Source organism: Zootermopsis nevadensis, unplaced genomic scaffold (genome assembly GCF_977971745.1).
Source record: "Zootermopsis nevadensis isolate Lab colony 2312 unplaced genomic scaffold, Znev_1.0 Znev_ptg000023l, whole genome shotgun sequence".
In the NCBI taxonomy this organism is placed as follows: Eukaryota; Metazoa; Arthropoda; class Insecta; order Blattodea; family Termopsidae; genus Zootermopsis; species Zootermopsis nevadensis.
Window position 1 is genome coordinate 3,358,215 of NW_028259155.1, and position 17,525 is coordinate 3,375,739.

At 37.0% G+C, this 17,525-nt stretch overlaps 1 protein-coding gene across 8 annotated transcripts in view; it reads right to left on the reverse strand.

The window, feature by feature from the left end:
* LOC110833034 (inactive tyrosine-protein kinase transmembrane receptor ROR1) overlaps positions 1-17,525 on the reverse strand; it is a 227,107-nt gene that overhangs the window by 114,825 nt on the left and 94,757 nt on the right. For 3 of the 8 annotated variants that reach the window (XR_015536743.1, XR_015536737.1, XM_087354678.1), the window contains exon 1: positions 3,701-3,855. The exons of 3 other annotated variants lie outside the window; for them this stretch is intronic. The gene's annotated coding sequence lies outside the window, so the exon portion shown is untranslated. Of the gene's footprint in view, positions 1-3,700; positions 3,856-17,525 lie in introns of those variants that run through there. 2 more of the 8 variants (XR_015536742.1, XR_015536741.1) reach the window with 1 other exon arrangement.

The following is a 17,525-nucleotide window of genomic DNA, read 5'->3' on the forward strand; positions in this document are numbered from 1 at the left end:
CCCAATACATTATAACAACGAATATTAACCTTGTAAGTTCGTTGCTCACCTTTTTAAACTGTGCCACGAATCACCAGTGATGACATATATTAAAATGTCTATTTCATTCACTGAATTTGTGTATACGTCTTTCTGGGACACCCTGTATATCCCTGGACAACAAAACTTACACCTGCCTGTGGTTATCGATTGAGCCACCGTAAAGTGTCACAATCAAAGGGAACGAGGAACAGCCATGACATTCGTCTTTCGTCGCTTAGAGTTTGACTGTTTACAATTCCGGCTATTATAGCACGTGTTCTTGTAAATTCACTCAGGCACACAAACGTATAAATAAATTTAACGCTCTGTTCTACGTCTTTCGTGGTGCTTTGAAGCCTGCATTAGCTCCTCCGAGTTCATTCTGTCAACCCACGACCGACAGGGCGGGTCTAGCACATGTAACACGCCTTCTACCCAGATCCCATAATCAAATAATAAACTTCGTTATCTTGGTAAAAACCTAACGTTAATTCATTCGTAAACTTACGCACGATTAATAATTACAATTACTTTAAACTTTAATCATTTTGCTTTTTTTTTAAGAATTATTAACATTTGTAGGGCTATTAATTATTAAGAGCCATACAAACACCCTTTTATTTCTGTAACTTTACAGAAAAATCTATAAAAATGTATATATATGTATATATTTTTTTTTAAAGCAGCGAATCCGTGAATGTTAAAAGTACAAGAAAGATATCCACGAACACCTAAGACATATCACTCATTAATGGAGTATTTACGGCTTGATTCTTGAATCTAAGTACCGAATCACATAATATTGAACACGAAACACAACAAAAGACAGACGACAAAATCAGTCAGCACGTGACGTCATATCATCACTGTAGACACAGGTCATAAACAAGACGAAAATGTTTATTCATTGCAATAACAATCCATGCGCTAAAGAGGCCTCATTTTAAAACCATGCCTAAAGTAGACGCAAGTGATTAAAAACAGCTCGGAAACAGACAATCAGACGTATTAATTTCTTGGGTTTAGAAACGAGTTTCCTGTCAACAGTACCCATAAAACTGCTCGAAACATGTTTGGCATTATAAACACAAGCCTATATTAGAAGTTACGATGTTTACTAACAGTCTGTAAGACTTGAGGTTCTCACAGCCCTGATGATGGAGGCAGTATGACCACTGAAACGTTGATAAACATCTACCAGACTACACAGCGCAACAACCCAGAAGACAGAAATCTTCATACTCATCGCCCTGATGATGGAGGCAGTATGACCTCTGAAACGTTGGTTAACATCGACCAGACTACACAGCGCAACAACCCAGAAGACGGATATCTTCATACTCTGATGATGGAGGTAGTATGACCTCTGAAACTTTGGTTAACATCGACCAGACTACACAGCGCAACAACCCAGAAGACAGAAATCTTCATACTCTGATGATGGAGGCAGTATGACCTCTGAAACTTTGGTTAACATCGACCGGACTACACAGCGCAACAACCCAGAAGACAGAAATCTTCATACTCTGATGACGGAGGTAGTATGACCTCTGAAACGTTGGTTAACATCGACCAGACTACACAGCGCAACAACCCAGAAGACGGATATCTTCATACTCTGATGATGGAGGTAGTATGACCTCTGAAACTTTGGTTAACATCGACCAGACTACACAGCGCAACAACCCAGAAGACAGAAATCTTCATACTCTGATGATGGAGGCAGTATGACCTCTAAAACTTTGGTTAACATCGACCGGACTACACAGCGCAACAACCCAGAAGACAGAAATCTTCATACTCTGATGACGGAGGCAGTATGACCTCTGAAACGTTGGTTAACATCGACCGGACTACACAGCGCAACAACCCAGAAGACAGAAATCTTCATACTCATCGCCCTGATGATGGAGGCAGTATGACCTCTGAAACGTTGGTTAACATCGACCAGACTACACGGCGCAACAACCCAGAAGACGGATATCTTCATACTAACAGTCTATTTGTATTAAGATAATTTTTTTAAAACAACAAAGCTGGAAATTTAAAAAAAAAATACCTGGAGCCGAACGTATTCCAGAGCTCTGGGCTTCAAATTTCGTCCCAGAGATTCTCTGAGTCTTTGGCGTGTGCTGCGATAATCCATAAAAATGTCACACGACTGATGATATCGACATCAACCTATTCTATCGCTCAATCATTCTATAATTCGACGCTGAGCTACGTACTCGGTTTGATAAAGTTTAAACCAAAAACACAATGACAGGGCCTAATCTGGGGCGAAAACATAATCAAAACTAATTTTATTTTGCGGATTTATACACTTTTTTCATATAAATCTCCATCATTACAAGTGCAAATCGTATTCTTCTACAATTCAACAATTTTTCAATTATAAAAATACAAATTATATAACAACCCGCCGGGAAAAAAAAATACCTAGAAATACATTGATAATTATTTGTGGTAAGCAGTGCCAAGATTTGGTTCTGAAAACTCGTCTCAATTATTACGTAAGTTATAAAACTACGCCTCGTGTTCACTGACATATCGAAAGCCGATGCAGCTAAGACGAAAAACATATTCCTCGCAGTAAATTTAAGACGCTGAAGACAGATCTAACCGGTTTACTATGACAGGTTATAGTCGGAACTTGCGATAATTACGAGTCGCGGCGGAAAAGAAATGTAGCGGGCATGGTATGTTGTAAGCAGCTTTTATATACGTGAAGGGCGCCACCTCACCCTTCTAAATGCGAAGGAACACGAAATCTGAATTATCTAAACAACGCGTCATTTTAAATCGGGATGTTAAGTAACATAATATAAGAATTTAACTCTGTATAAATATAAGAACGTAGTTAATAAAAACCTGTATTTTGGAGTAAAGCCAAAAAAAAACGTTTCAGATGGTAGTCAACTCCCCTGCGCTCGAGGTTCGTCCTTGGGGACGTCAATATGGAGACGTTTTCGTGGCAACTTCCACTTTACGTAAACCGCGTTACAAACTTTTTCCCGTGACAGACATTAATACATTAAAATGCACTGAGAATAATTTCTTCTTTCGACTTTTACAAATTGAACATTAGTCGCCTTAATTGACAAAGTCTAGTGACAAATTATGAAGACAACCTGAATTTATTTGAAGGTTATCTCGAATAGAAATACATAAAAGACTATATTACTCATTTGAACGTATTTTCCGGATAAAACGTCTGTTATGTAAATCAGAAAATCACGTAACTCACAATCCATTGACTGCATTCAAGGCCACTGCGACGAGGGTCAAGAGGTCATCTGAACAGATATGTTACGCGTCAGGACAAGTCTCTAATAACATAATCGAGAACAGTGTCTGCGTTTTAAACTGTATAGTCAATTTGGTAAAAAGCTAGAATTAAACACTTATTCTACTTTCGTCTAATACATCTCATCTAATATCATCAACGGGAAACAGACATTTTTTTTGAAGAATTCATTTTAACACCTGTTTATAAAATTGTACGTAAACAGCGCATTTTACGTGTACCATAAAATATCACCGTGTTTTCAAATAAAATTATCCCAGATATCGAATATGTAAACACTTCCTGATTAATATACCACTCGACATTAGAACTACAATCCCCGTTCTTCTATAAAGACAGCATTTCAATTCATCACAATAAATTTCAACTCACTTAAAAACAAACTCCAACTCTTCCTATAAACACTTGAGCTTCACAGTTCATAAAAACAACAAAACACACGCGGAAAAACATAAGCGGAACGAAATGCGTTTCTAGCACGGCCTACCACGTCAGCATTCGAAACGCGACTGACATAAAAGAAGAGGACTCCAGGAGGCAGTGGAGAATGTACAAAAAAAACAAAACAAGTGCCGACTGCCCAGACAGAGAGGGAACGATCGTGAGTGCAGAGCCGGCGCTGGTCATACGAAGATACCCGGAAATAACCGAAGTGTCATCTGCACGACGTACACATAAAAGGACTAAAAAAATATTTGAAGATTGACATAAAACGCATCAAAGAAGCACCGCTATATTTTGAAAGGACGCAGGGAACAATGCATGTATTCAAAGCACGTGAAAACATATAAAAGATAATGGTAGAGGTCAAGTTTCGTTAAGTCTCCGACAAATTAATAATAACAATCGAATTTGACGTCTGGACTGGGTGAGAAATATAAAACGCGCAGACATAACCTAGAAATGAAATTATATATTATTAAGTCATGCAAAACATTTATGGGAGATAGAAAAATTAATCTGTTGTAGAGGTGTTAGGCAAGGCCGTGGTCTAGGCAACACGGAGTTTTCCTCCGTGGCATCCCAACAATTACTCCATTCACACACAGAAGAAGGCAATAGCAAACCACTTCTGGATCATCTGCCAAGAACGTATATGAACAGGTCCCAGTCCGAGAAAAGGATGGAAGGATCCTGTTCATATGGACCTGTCGTCAGACAGAACACTAAATAAATAAATAAATAAAAGAGGTTAAGGCTACCCAAGTTTCTACATATATATAGTTTCAAATAAGACATGGTTATCGTGAATGTAAATAGTTAAAATCTTGGAAAGAGTCGGTCGTGACCTATTTCAAAAATTCCGGCACCAGCTCAGAGCGACAGAGAAAAATTACTAAACGTTTCAGTCAGGATTAGCTGAATAAAATTTCAACAGGCTATACATCACGAATGCAAGGTAACCTTGTTGCAACCTACCAGATCGATCTCCGACCTCTGTCACATATTAGAATAATTTATTGATTTGTCACAGAGCTTACTTGTCTATCAGCCTCCATACTACCCTGCAATACATTTTATTCCCTCTGATTTACGGTGTTCTTGTATTTTTTTAAATAATTCATATCATTAACATCGGACATAAACTGAAATATGACACTCAATTCCAATCAAATTTCTTATAAGAAGGCTCAAACCTTAAAAAAGAACCACTTTCAACAGCTCAAAACAATGAAAATAACAAATTTATCTATAACGATTGGACAATTTGGGTACTAGATATTTAATATTACCAAAAAAATTGTTAGTGGAACCACGGTTCCGGAGAATTTGACGTAAATACGTCTATACGGAAAGGAAGTTTATATATTGGCTTTATTCTAAATATTTCCTTTATACATGCTTTACAATTGAGTAAAGTTTGATTAAGACTTTGCTTAATCAACTTGAATTATTTACGCTTAAGATGGGTCTGTGGTAGCTGAATGTAATGTAAGGTAATGTAACGTTTTATAGGTAACAACAATGCCGAGTAAACAGATAACGTTTTCTACCTTACACATTTTCATGACTTTTTTGCGGAATGACCCTTCCGTATAGACGTATTTACGTCAAAACTTACGTGTAGAACGACAACAACATTGATATATTTTATAATTTAACATCGTGTTTTGGATTTCTCTCGTGCGAGAAGATGGATTGTCCACAACCAGTAAGATTTATTAAATATTCTTCTTGTATTTCTATAGACCTCTGGACCTTTCAGAAGGCGTTTTCTAAAGCCTTTATTGTTGTCTCACTGGCAATGAAAATGGCCACCATGTTGATCTTCTGTTCCTTCCCACCAAATCATAGTGTGAACCAACCACCTCACCCCCAGTATCAAATTCTACACATCCCTAAACTGCGGGCAGATGTCACCCTACATTACAACCCCCTGTATAACATATAGATGAGGGAATATTTGGAATTCACTCCCTTATAATAGGGGCCCATTCAGAAATTCTAGATGTGTGGTTTCAGTTGGTTGATACGTCAATGAATTAACGACGTAAGGGACACTGAAATACTATAGCAGCCCATATTTTTTAAATGTTAGGATATTTTAAGCGACTATTATATTAAATCTGAAGCAAAAAATATAACAATTTATGCTTAACAGGAGGAGGTAATTCCTTTACAGAAATTTTATTCTTGTAGTAGGTATATACCCTAAACGTAAACCCTTTAAACCCAGTGGAATCTATGTGCCATCTACGGTTTAAGTCAGCAACTGTGTATTTTGTATTTATGACTCTTGTATGACTCACGGTGTAAACAGATATTATTTCCTTACATAGCATTCGCATACTAACTGTTGTGGTGGTGAAGTGTTGAGATTTGAGGTATTGACTTAATTCTTAGATATTATTTTATTATTTATTATTATTTATTTAGTGTTCTGTCTGACGACAGGTCCATATGAACAGGATCCTTCCATCCTTTTCTCGGACTGGGACCTGTTCATATACGTTCTTGGCAGATGATCCAGAAGTGGTTTGCCATTGCCTTCTTCTGTGTGTGAATGGGGTAATTGTTGGGATGCCACGGAGGAAAACTCCGTGTTGCCTAGACCACGGCCTTGCCCAACACAAGTTATAAATTCGGGCACCGCCGGGAAGGGCTGAATCTACGTTGCCAACAGACATTTCGTGTCCCCCACGGAGTTGTCTTAATTTTTTCGTATATTAAACGACATGAAATATGTTTCAATTTAAAATAAGTCATCACTGACAGCAGACTTAGAATTAAGTGAAAAGGACAGTGTAAGTCTATAACAGAATTTGTAACCATTCCACTGTTTATTGTTTTCACAAAGTAGATGAGGAATGCATTAATATTTGAATTAATCCCGGGCGAATGGCATTTGAATGACAAAATAAGCTGGAATGACGTGTTTGAAGACACTAAATCTATATTTGTCTTTACGATAAAGCTGATACCCTAAGATCAGTAATCTTAAGCCTCATTCCATTCCTGGGGCGAATATTTATCTGGGACATTTTTTCTTAACAAATGCCGTCCGTGGTTTTCCTCAGTTTCTCTAGCATAATACGAGGATATCATCCATAAATATCCTGCCACATGACATTCTAAACACTGTCTACTGCAAGGGTATTGATGGAAATCGTTTATACATTCGGAAAGACTCAGACTGACTGACCTATTTGATCGACAGGTAGCAGAAATTGCGGGGCATGTTTAAACACGTGACTGCATGAATGATTCAGTACCGCATATTATTATCGTGTAGATTGTAGCAGGATTTCGTTGAAACAATATTTTGTCCTTTTGGAAAAAAAATATAGGCACACTGTTTCTTCTTTTGCAAATCAATTACGATACGTTTTATTGTCGGCCAATAAGAACATGTTGGGTATTCACATGTGACTGAAATAATGATTAAACAGGCTTTATGTTTACATAAACTCGTCCAAAGTACAGTCATTATATTACAATAATCGAGTTGATTGATATTTAAGCACGATTTGAATTTTGGAGTTAACTTTGGTGAGGGTGGTGGGCTTCTGAATCCGAAGATCGTGTTTCTAATATTTCAATATTCAGTCCGTACCGCAAAGAAAACACAACGAGTCACCTTTAATGCTGTTTATGGAGATAAATGCTGTTTACTCTGGGACACAGTAAACGTACAAACACACTCTGTGGACATTAGACAGAGCTATTAATCGTTACGACAGGTGGTACATGTAATTACCACTGCGATTTAAAGGGTTAATATCTTCACTAAATTATTTATTATCGTAGAATCTTCTGGTGCTTGGCTCCGGAATAATAAATCGACATATTCTTTTGATATCATTTTGGATGTCGATCTATCAACTCGAAAGGAAAAGACATAGATCTTTAAAGATATATGACACAATATGACAGCAGATTGGATTTTGCTACAGTACAACTGGCAGTAGTTTTGTATAAAACAAATCAAATGATACATACGTAACTTTTGCATGGAACCAGAGTTAGTGTTTCGATTGTCCACTCAGGAGGGAGTGGAAAGACAGTAGCAACTATGCAGCCATTGATTGACAACTTGTAGCGTGCCCAAATCTAATTCAAGTCCAATCTAATCAGCATCTAAAGCAACAGTAAGGGGTACCAAAGCAAAACCTGCGCATGGTAATAATTTATTATGTTGGCACCATATGTCACAAACTGAGTTTCAGTGGGATTTTGTTATATTCTTCAATATTATCGTTAAATAACTTTTTCATATTCCACACAAATCCCAAATTTCGTCAACACATGAAAATCTCTGTAAAATAGCATCTTAAATAAATAATACTTATTATTAAATTCTAAAGGATTCTGACGACGGTAGTTTACACTTAAACGTCGTGAATTTTTTTTAAAAAAAAAACAGACGATGGAAAAAGTCCTGACAACAAATAATTTTAAGAATATTTATTATTGTTTAATATTAATAAACATTAAGCATTATTCTTTTAATTAATTAAATTAATGTTAAATTATACCACAAATCCACCAACCAGTTCATAAATCAGAAACCTAACACTGTCAAAGCCTAGATTTTAGAGTAATAAAACAAACTGATAAATCTAAATAAAAATAAAATTTTCTGTTGTGTTGTGAAAGAACATGTATAATAGAAAAAAGGAACTTGGTACACCTAGTCGGAACGATTCCGTATCCATGACAGTGTCATTTATGTTAAGATTCACGATGCCTTGAATAACAAGGGAGAAGAATTCTTGAAAGCTTTTATCTTCTTAGGGCACTTGAACACTAAGAAACACGACACCCCAGAAAATCTTCACCTCCCCCCCTTCTTCGAACTAGACTGAATCCAAGTATAAGTTGCTCAGAGTACCAAGGATACATTTAATCTCTTGTTAACCCTCCTTATTTAATTATCTAATTATTCCCTTTGGCCAATTATAACAAGTAATTTTATAAAACAATTAACGATTCTACGAGGCACGTCCCAAAAGTAAGTTTCCCTGGGGCCGTTTACAGAAACAAAACACAATTTCATGGAAATATTTATTGCAACAGATACAGCAAGTGTCCAGCTATTTTTCAACATATTCGCCACCGGAATTGAGACATTGGTCATACCGTGGGACCAACTTTTGAATACCTGTGTCGTAGAAGTCTGCCGCCTGGGATTGGAACCACTGTGTGACAACCATCTCCGCCTCTCTGTCATTCTCAAAGCGCTGACGCTGACCGGACAGGAATTTCTTGAGGTGTAGGAAAAGATGGAAATCACTGGGAGCGAGGTCCGGGCTGTAGGGTGAATGATTAAACACCTCCCAGCTGAACTCCTGCAGGAGACTTGCTGTCCGTCGAGCCATGTGCGGCCTAGCGTTATCACTGACCGCACTTCACAGTCGGCGGGAGCTGGAATAAGAACCTCCATCTTCAACTGCTGCAACGATGCTACTGTGAGAACGTGGGAAGTACCGTTAATGCATGCGCCATGCTACGTCATTGCTCTATCACGTACGCACAGTCGCTTCGCGCAATATAAGGTTTTCTAGCTGTGGGACGCGTGGGAAACTTACTTTGTGGACGCGCCTCGTATATATTCGATATATTCCTTTGACATGGTTCTGGTCCCATCACATCCCATTACCCTTTAAACACGATACAAATAAAAATGGATACACATCCGTTCCAAAACGGAATTATAGCACAGCAGCCATGTTTTCGAATTATCAGAAACCGCACGTGTATTAAAGATCCCGAAATTTACCGAAGTGTGAAGGGGAGGGTATTAGTGCGTGTTAATTATGAAAGTTTCATGACGGTTCCTACATTTTGAGACTGAGAAAACCCAAAAAAATCTCAGTTATGTTAAGTTCTTCATGTATTACATAAATGATATACACATGTGCTGAGATAACAGTGACTGGCTACGGACTGGACAACCAGTCTTCGATTCCCGGATAGGGCAGATATTTATCTCTTCATATCCGAGTCCAGATCAGCTATGGGGACCAGGTACCTCCCTGTACAAGTAATATATAAAGGTGTTCTTTTGGTATTAAAACGGCTGGAGCGTTAATCTGACCTTTAGTGTCTATATTAAGAATGCGTAACACAGTTAATACGCATCGATAGTTTATAGAAACTATTGCCTATTAATCAATAGACAAGGTATGTTTTATTTTAGATTTATTTTAGATTTACTTTTATTTTATATTATTTTTATTTATATTTTACTGCTACTTTCTAAATATAATTTATATATTTTGCATTTTATTCTCTAAAATTCTTTTATAAATTCTTTCAAATTCTTTAGTGTTTCTTTCAATCTTCTACTTACAGACCGATATGTACATCTGATAAAATTAAAAAAAGACAACACCTCGCCCAAAATTGAAAAAACTAATGGCATGAAACATCACCAAATGGAATCATATTTGAGTTTTAAGTTCGTAAATATTTTACACCTGATGATGGTTTTATAAAAACTGAAACATGTTGTGTAAAAGATGTTCCAAAATGTAAATCAATCAATCGATATGGAACATCAATGATATTTTATTATCTTAATTATAAGAAATTTTAAAATATTGTGATAAGACGGATTAAAATAAATAATTGTTAGAATATTCACAATATGACGCAATTACACTATCTTATTAATAGACAATGATTGTATTTACCCTTGAATGCGATTTTAAATTTCGGGATTCATTTCCCTTCTTGTGATATTGAAAGATTACTCAAGTGAAAATAGTGTCAAATATTTTACTAAAGACTGATTTTGTTAAAAAATGTCGAGTGGCGTAAAAGTATTTGAAACAGTAAACCTAATTTTACCGCGTTTTAATAAAAATTCCATGACTTTTCAAAATACTGTCGTCATTTATAAACTCGATAAGAATGGATGAATGTGGCCTTACGTCTGGGGAAAACTTGGGACCCCTGAGATATGGGTTACGCGTCTGAGTACGTGCGCGTCTGTAGTCATAAAAATTCTCGTTAGATGGCAGTGCATTTTCTGCCGAATCAGCAGATGTTGAAGGGACAGAAAATGGATGAGGGGTGGGCGTGGGGGACGATTTTCTGGGTCGGTATAAGAAGGTCACGTGATTTATGACGTCATAAAGAAGGTGGGACACTGATGGGAAAGTTATAAAAAGAAAGAGTTAGAGAAAGGTCAAAGTCGGCTGGAAAACTAACCTATGTGTCTAAAACATTTTCAATAATTTCTTTTTCCAATCCCCTTAATTTCTCTCTGTTCAGTTTTATCATCTCTATGTCCTGATCCTTTGTTTATCATTTTCCACGTACTTCCTCGTATTCAAGAACTGCCTTATACTTAGGATATATTTGTATAACGCAACATTTATAATGTTTAGCTACACACATTTAACTTTAAAAATAAGATAGGTTGGTATATTACATTTCTATAACCTTACTATTCGGTCTAACGCTGACCTTGTAATCCTGGGGTCTCGGGTTCGATTCCCGGCGGTGCCCGAATTTATAACTTGTGTTGGGCAAGGCCGTGGTCTAGGCAACACGGAGTTTTCCTCCGGGGGCTTCCCCGGTTTCTCCGTGGCATCCCATTCACACACAGAAGAAGGCAATGGCAAACCACTTCTGGATCATCTGCCAAGGACGTATATGAACAGGTCCCAGTCCGAGAAAAGGATGGAAGGATCCTGTTCATATGGACCTGTCGTCAGACAGAACACTAAATAATTAAATAACTATTCGGTCTAGCATATTTTAAACACAGTAGCTAATGCTCGTTTATATGACGTAACCAAAGACAAAACTGATATGTCCTGACGAGTTCCTTCTGTAATCTGAAGTTTCTCGGCTATAATTTTATGAATGACTACTCTGACATCTTCCTTATTGAAGATTGCTGTCTTCTGGGTTGTTGTGCAGTGTACCCTGGTAGATGTCCACCAACGCTTCAGAGGTCCAGGCAGTCTACATCATCGCCCTGATGATGGAGGCAGCACGAGGCTCTGAAACGTCGGTGGACATCTACCAGGGTACACTGCACAACAACCCAGAAGACAGCAATCTTCAGATTCACTGCTGTGAAACCTAAAATCTTACATATCTTCCTTATTCCCTTAACATAACCACGGATAATAAAATAAAATTGTAAAAAAAAAAAATATATAATCACTGCCCGGAGACTATCACCGAGGCGATAATAATCACTGATAATAGTAATAGTCGTCGCTAAACTGCGTGTATGATGCCATGTCAGTTACCTGTTCACTCTGTCATTGCCCTTCAGTCAGCTGGCGCCGTCCTCAAATGTAAACTGTGGCGTGACGAGGTATTCGTGCTTCCATTTAACATAAATCAATGTTTATTTCTACACTCAGTTAACGTCAGCGGTTTTGTAATAAATTTCCTTCCGACAGTTTTTCCTTCTGTACATAAAAATGGTAAAATACAAAATTGGATTAGCTCTATACTTCAACGTGACAACACGTTCCCTAATAGTTAACCCATCTATTGATTTTTTTTTATTTGTAGTGAGTGTTCTGTCTGACGACAGGTCCATATGAAGAGGCTCCTTCCATCCTTTTCTCGGACTGGGACCTGTTCATATACGTTCTTGGCAGATGATCCAGAAGTGGTTTGCCATTGCCTTCTTCTGTGTGTGAATGGAGTAATTGTTGGGATGCCACGGAGGAAAACTCCGTGTTGCCTAGACCACGGCCTTGCCCAACACGAGTTATAAATTCGAACCCGAGACCCCAGGATTACAAGGCCAGCGTTCTAACCACTAGACCACCGTGGCTACTCATCTATTGATTACCGAGTTATTTAATTTACGCTCTATCAACTGAATATGATTATATACAGTAGTGTGTCACATGATTGTAAATGAAGAAATTATACGAGCTTCGGCTTTAAGAAACGAGATTCTGAGCGTCGGCAGAGGAAAGGGGGAGGAACATTATCGGCTAAAACCTTTTTTTCTCTTGTCTCCTATGAATCTTACTTTTCAAGATTCCAGTGCTTAGTCATTGAGATCTACGATATGACACGGGCGAGGTCAGGAAGTTTGACCACCCACACTGTGTTACTAACGTAGGTGAAATCTGAAAAGAAAGCAAGCCCTGTTCACACGAACTTCTCTAAAGGAGTGGCTACTACCGCAATTATTTATAAGTAGCATCGGAGTCACGACTTTAAAACACCCGACGTTTTCTTTATGTCAAAATTATTAAAAATTTCTTGCGCAAATATAAAGCACGAGTATACATACATTGCACACAAAAAACTTAATTCTACGAGGCGCGTCCACAAAGTAAGTTTCCCACTCGTCCCACAGCTAGCAAACCTTATATTGCGCGAAGCGACTGTGCGTACGTGATAGAGCAATGACGTAGCATGGCGCATGCACTAAAGGCACTTCCCGCGTTCTCACAGTAGCATCGTTGCAGCTGTTGAAGATGGAGGTTCTTATTCCAGCTCCCGCCGACTGTGAAGTGCGGTAAGTGATAACGCTAGGCCGCACACGGCTCGACGGACAGCAAGTCTCCTGCAGGAGTTCAGCTGGGAGGTGTTTAATCATTCACCCTACAGCCCGGACCTCGCTCCCAGTGATTTTCATCTTTTCCTACACCTCAAGAAATTCCTGTCCGGTCAGCGTCAGCGTTTTGAGAATGACAGAGAGGCGGAGATGGTTGTCACACAGTGGTTCCAATCCCAGGCGGCAGACTTCTACGACACAGGTATTCAAAAGTTGGTCCCACGGTATGACAAATGTCTCAATTCCGGTGGCGAATATGTTGAAAAATAGCTGGACACTTGCTGTATCTGTTGCAATAAATATTTCCATGAAATTGTGTTTTGTTTCTGTAAACGGCCCCAGGGAAACTTACTTTGTGGACGGGCCTCGTACATCACCACTCCCAGAACACAAATAAATATTTATCACAGATGGTGATAGGTTGATGGTTATCATAACTGTAGAAAGTAATTTACTAACTACAGAACGACATGTCTTCAGATAATTCTTGAAAATTGTATCAAAGACACGCGACAGACCAGACAACTAAATGCGGTCGAACTTCTGCAACTGATTTCTATGAGATTAATTTTAATATTATCCTTAAATCTACGATAAATTTACCAAGCAGTATCTTCATCTGTTGCTACATGATATATCGAAAATGTAAGTTTCATGAAGATATTGATAATTAAAAATAAATGGCTTCTGCATTTGATTAAGCGTCACTGTAACATTTAAAGTTTCTTTTTCTAGTTGGACCGCCTATACTTTTATGGTTCGTCGTACATGTTTGTGATACCGGAGGGGGCAGAGAGTGACTTCTGCGTTATCTCACAACGTTATAAATTGCAAGATACAGTGCACATTTTTCGTAAAGAATACAGAAATACTAAAGTCATAGCTTTCATACACGCAATTCTATTTGTACACATCTAAACACATACTTAAAAATATTACTATTTCAACTCTGTTCGCTCTGACAATTTTCAGTTCAGAAACGAATAAGAACAGATACCTTTATCATGGCATCCACTACGTTCTCTGTCTGAAGACAGGCTAACTTCAGGTCTTTCTTCTTATATGTCAGTTCACTGAAGCAAAATCTAGAACAACGTTGAATCTCCACTCTTAAATCAACTGACGTCCTAATTTAATCATCATATTGTAGTGTGTTACGCCGTTAGACATTTATCTGTTGCATAGCATTTCCTCAGTGACCTCCCCCAAACTCCCTTCCTCATTAAGTTTGTATGCTTTTATATGTTTCATATTATATGATTTTTAATTCTTCGTATACATTGATTCCAATTCGTAAATTCAATACAAAATTCATGAATTGAATAAAAATTTTCTTGGATATTATCCATCGTCTAGTAAATATAAAACGTAAAACGACGTTTCGGAGATGGGACTCTATCTCCGTCTTCAGGTTCCTACACAGTTGGGCCCACTAGATAGAGCTAATCCCCATCTCCGGAGATAGAGTCCCATCTCCGAAAGGTCGTTTTACGTTTTATATTTACTAGACGATGGATAATATCCAAGAAAATTTTTATTCAATTGACTCTTCACCATCGTCAAGAAGTTTTAGATTTGATATAAAATTCATGGCTGAATGAATCCGTATGTATATGAGCAAATATTTCACTCCTATAAATCTCTGGGTAATTTTTGTTTATTAATTATTAAAAAAATTCTCTTATTTTAGTAATTATATAATTTTCTGTAGATAATATCACACAACCGCTGTGCATACACGTAAAAAAACCCAAGATATTTAAATAACATTCAAATAATAATGTCACTTAAGAGCATTAGACCATCCATTCCTTTGAATCACATTAAGCACGTGCTCTGTTAAGTAAGTTAGCAGAAGTAAAGTTTATTTGCATATTAGCCAAATTAATTAAATGACGTATCGCTTAGAGTCTCCATACAATTTGCAGTTCTGCAGCTGCTAATGTGTGAGGTACGGCTAACAAGAATTAGAATTACGACCAGCAGGGTTAAAGCAGAGCACAGGACTTTTATTAAATCACACAACCAAATTCCTGAATTATGTAGACCTTCAGCTAACACACAAAGTTTTTCTCATAAGGCAACCTCAACCATACTGAACGTGAACATAAGGTAGCTCTAATGGGAGTTCGAAAAAGCTACACATGTTTCGTAAAGTCGCTAACAGAGAGCAGCACACAGTTCAACGTCAAACAAGCGTAAACATTTTGTAGTTCAGTTTATGGTCTATTCCTGAGCCAGTAATTACCGAAACTTTTGTGGTTTCAAACAACACATTCATTACTGTTTAATATCCAGCATCAACATAAATAACACATTCAACCTTTGTGAAATAATACTTTAAGGATCATTGGCATTTTAAACTGGTTCATTAAAGCAAGGGTTAATGAACTCTTGGACTACGCCTTCAAACGTAAATACCAGTACGTTTTCTCACTGCATCTACAGATTTTGATTACGTCATTAGGAAACAAAACGAACTCAGAATCTCTTATAAACTGAGGACATCATGAGTTTGAACAGTTTAAAACACTTTTATGTGATATTTGAGGTTTTCATGGCGACGAGACTGAAGATGGCTCTCATCCTAAGAGACAGTCAACTTCATAAAACACTTTCAGTTTCTATCATATGAAATAACGACTTAAAATCATAGAAGACGCCTTAAATGACGTTTAGTAAATATAAATTGTTTTAACTCTTTAGAATTAACCTCTGGATGTATGGCTATATGATTTTTAAAATTTTTGGAATATGAAAGAATATTTGTTACAAACGTAAGTACTCTTTTTTGGCAAATTTTCCGAACTGATCGGCAGAAAAATGAGTTTGAAAAAATTACTTTCGAAATACCTTGAAAATTTTAAAGACCTCTATTCGGAAAACCCCTGAAATTATATTGTAGTGACTATGACATGTCCGTGACCTCAAACTGTAATGAATATTGTCACTCAAATTCCTACAGAACGGCCGAAAAATATGTTTGAAAAAATGACTTTCGAAATACCTTGAAAATTTTGAAGGCCTCTGCTCGAAAAACCCCGGTACATATATTGTCGTGTCTGCGATATGACCTTGATTTGTAAGCGACCCAAACGATACGTGAGTAACCAAGATACATGTTTCTTCAGAAGCAAGTTTGGGAAAAATTCGTTTTATAATGACCTTGAAATTTGATGACATTGGCAGATACGTGACGAAAACAAACCTATCCCTTAATAGCAAAAGCTAAAACGATACAAACCTAATCACACACATTTTTATATACGTACATCAATATTAATTTTACTGTACAAAATACAGAATATAATTACCATGCCAGATTTCCTGCAATTCTTATAAAACCACATCCGCCTCGCTCCATCTCCGTTTTAGAGAAAAGTGTTTCGATAAGTTTTCTATTGCAACCCAATCTAATCGGCCTTCATAAAATATTTGTACTGTACCGATCACCTTACTGTTTGATACTATATTTAGAATACGTTTGATATGTTTGTCATCGCCACCAGATAAACTTCAGTGTGGTACATAAATCCTGATCCACAATTCATTTAAGTTGTTTGAAGGTTGCTCGTCAGATTTTCTGACATGACTCGTCGAGCGCCCAGAAGGGGGTTTGAGTCTCAAAAAGAGTAAGTTACTGGAAGACCTTGAAAATTACATAATGATAACCTTCATACTACTTTATCTTTACATAACATTATTAAATTGTATATTAAATCTTGTCCGTCTAATCACAATAAATTCTTATTAAATATTAAAATATTACAATAATTAACATTTAAAATATTAAATGATGTTCTTTATCGAAATATTCGATTTACATTAGACCATCATTTTTCACGACATGTTTCAGTTCCTAAAAGAACCATCCTCAGGTGTATATAATTATATAAAGCTTCAAAACGATAAATAATTCAAATACAATTTTCATACATTATGCTAGCGTACATTTTTATCAGATTTTTACCAGATATCAAACGATGTTCTTTTTCAGTTTTTATTCCATTTTTAATAACACACTCGATGTTGTTCTGTATATATACATCATGCTCAATGTGACTTTAGTGTGGGTGAACGTTTTGTTGTTTTTGTATCAGTCAGAAATGTTGTAGAGGAGTTACATCTGTCTGGAGGTATTGCCGTGTTTTGATGGTCTAATTTAAATCGAACATTTCGATAAAGAACATCATTTAATATTTTAAATAT